The sequence below is a fragment of the Schistocerca serialis genome, chromosome 8 (assembly GCF_023864345.2).
Source record: "Schistocerca serialis cubense isolate TAMUIC-IGC-003099 chromosome 8, iqSchSeri2.2, whole genome shotgun sequence".
In the NCBI taxonomy this organism is placed as follows: domain Eukaryota; kingdom Metazoa; phylum Arthropoda; class Insecta; order Orthoptera; family Acrididae; genus Schistocerca; species Schistocerca serialis.
In genome coordinates this window covers 349,100,232-349,102,731 of record NC_064645.1, presented here as the reverse complement: position 1 = coordinate 349,102,731, position 2,500 = coordinate 349,100,232, and positions in this window count along the sequence as shown.

Here is a 2,500-nt window from a genome sequence, read left to right as displayed (position 1 = left end):
GGGCCCGCGCGAACACGCAAGCGTCCGCTCAATTATTCTGCAAACAGGAGGAGGCTGTGCTCCCCTGCACAACACACCTCGAAACCCTCTCAGGTCCCGGCGGCGCGCAGCGCCGTCCTAAGTACTTGGTCGGGTTCGAGAGAGGCGCAATCGCCCGGAGTTAGGCGAGTAGACGCTTCAGGTGCGACCACCCGTGCTCCCAACTGAGCTTGCCGCTGCCGACAGAGGCCCGGGAGCGTGCTGTCGTGGCATTGCCGGCGGGAGACAACACGCGCCACCTACGGTGACCGGCAGCTCCAACGCCAGCGCCACAGAAGGACAAAAGCCCCACTTGGGTGCCGAAGCGAACTCTCCCAGCACAGCGCACGCGCCAACACGTCCGCACAGCTGCGATACAAACCACCTGCGAGAACCGCTGGGGCGACCGAGCAGCAGACGGCGTCGCGGCGCCGAGCGCCGGGCGGCGGCGCATCCTCAGCGCACACAGTCCTCAATCGGACCAGCACACTGCAGATGGCCACCGCGCTTCGCACCGGGCCCGCGAGGACCTACTTTGGCCGCAAGGCGCCGCGAGCAGGGGGCGCCGGCGCGCAGCTGCGCCGCCTGCCGCGTCCGTCGGCCGGCGCGCCTGCCACTGGCCGCCCCCACCAGCCGGCTGTAGCGCGTGCGCCCACGCACCGCGCTGCCAGCACGCCGGGCGGCCCCCCCTCACCGGCCGGGGACGGTCCCACCCAGCCACCGCCGCGTATCGCCTCACACCCAGATCCCCTTTCACGTTCGTGGGCATGGTGGGTCCCTTTTCACGTTCGTGGGCATGGTGGGTATCCATGAAACAACCGGTTAATAGCTCGACCGATCGTCGCCAACACTGATTCACCTCTAGCGAGAACAACCGCACCACAACGGGTTACCAGTTGTTCATTTGCGTAACGTCACCAGCAAACGTAGACGTCCATCGCCATTTGCAACGAGTATTGCATGCCTGTGTGTCAGGTGTCACAACACACTACGTCTGCCCACATAGACGCATCAACATGTGCACGCCTAGAGAACACGTGGAAGGTAGCCCCCGTACGTATGCGGTGTCCATTGCGCGAACGACTGTCAGCCGGCCTCTGCAGCATGTCGCAGATGTGGAACGCGGTGCAACATGCTATCACAGTGTGTGAGAAGAGACGACTACGTCCGAATACACGCTCCACTACATCAACAGACTGCTCATTCTGATCGCCATCCAGGGCGTCCGTTCCTCCCACACGTCTGTATGGCGTACCACACTGCAATCCAGCTCCTAAAGGGAGACGACACGTAGCTGCGTGCACAATATTTGGACTGTATGGTCCGCCGTTGCTAGGCGCAGTCGTCGTACGGTCACACATGTGCCACGATGTATCATTCAGTACATACGGACCAATGTGCAGTACAGTTTGTGGGTTTTGCGTACATCCGCGGACAGGTGACAGGCCGTACCACAACGTAGGCTGAGTACTTCGGCATGCGAAGGGCATTGAACATGCACACTTCTCACCGACGAGCTTGCGAAGGCAGGGGGGAAGAGGGGGGGGATGTACGTCCCGCTGCTATCCACATTACAGTGTATAACAGGAGCATGTGGAAAGTCAGCAACACCTGCAGGGTGTTTAACATGACGCGATACACAGGGGACCGGGCAGTGCGAGTAGCGAACTATATTGCGAGGGTTGCAGTTAGGCAACACTACACTACTTTAACGAGTCGCATAACAATTACAGAGCAGGTTAAGCGACAACGTGCGTAAGGTTAAGGCGCAATATAGTTTAGGTTACGGCGCAATTTAGGTTACGTTACGGCGCAATTTAGGTTACGTTACGGCGCAATTTAGGTTACGTTACGGCGCAACATGGGTTGGGTTACGGCGCAACATGGGTTGGGTTACGGCGCAACATGGGTTGGGTTACGGCGCAACATGGGTTGGGTTACGGCGCAACATGGGTTGGGTTACGGCGCAACATGGGTTGGGTTACGGCGCAACATGGGTTGGGTTACGGCGCAACATGGGTTGGGTTACGGCGCAACATGGGTTGGGTTAAGGCGCAACATGGGTTGGGTTAAGGCGCAACATGGGTTGGGTTAAGGCGCAACATGGGTTAGGTTAAGGCACAACATGGGTTAGGTTAAGGCACAACATGGGTTAGGTTAAGGCACAACATGGGTTAGGTTAAGGCACAACATGGGTTAGGTTAAGGCACAACATGGGTTAGGTTAAGGCACAACATAGGTTAGGTTAAGGCACAACATGGGTTAGGTTAAGGCACAACATGGGTTAGGGTAAGGCACAACATGGGTTAGGTTAAGGCACAATGTTGGTTAAGTTAGGGCACAATGTAGGTTAGGTTAAGGCACAATGTAGGTTAGGTTAAGGCACAACGTAGGTTAGGTTAAGGCACAACGTAGGTTAGGTTAAGGGACAATGTAGGTTAGGTTAAGGGACAATGTAGGTTAGGTTAAGGGACAATGTAGG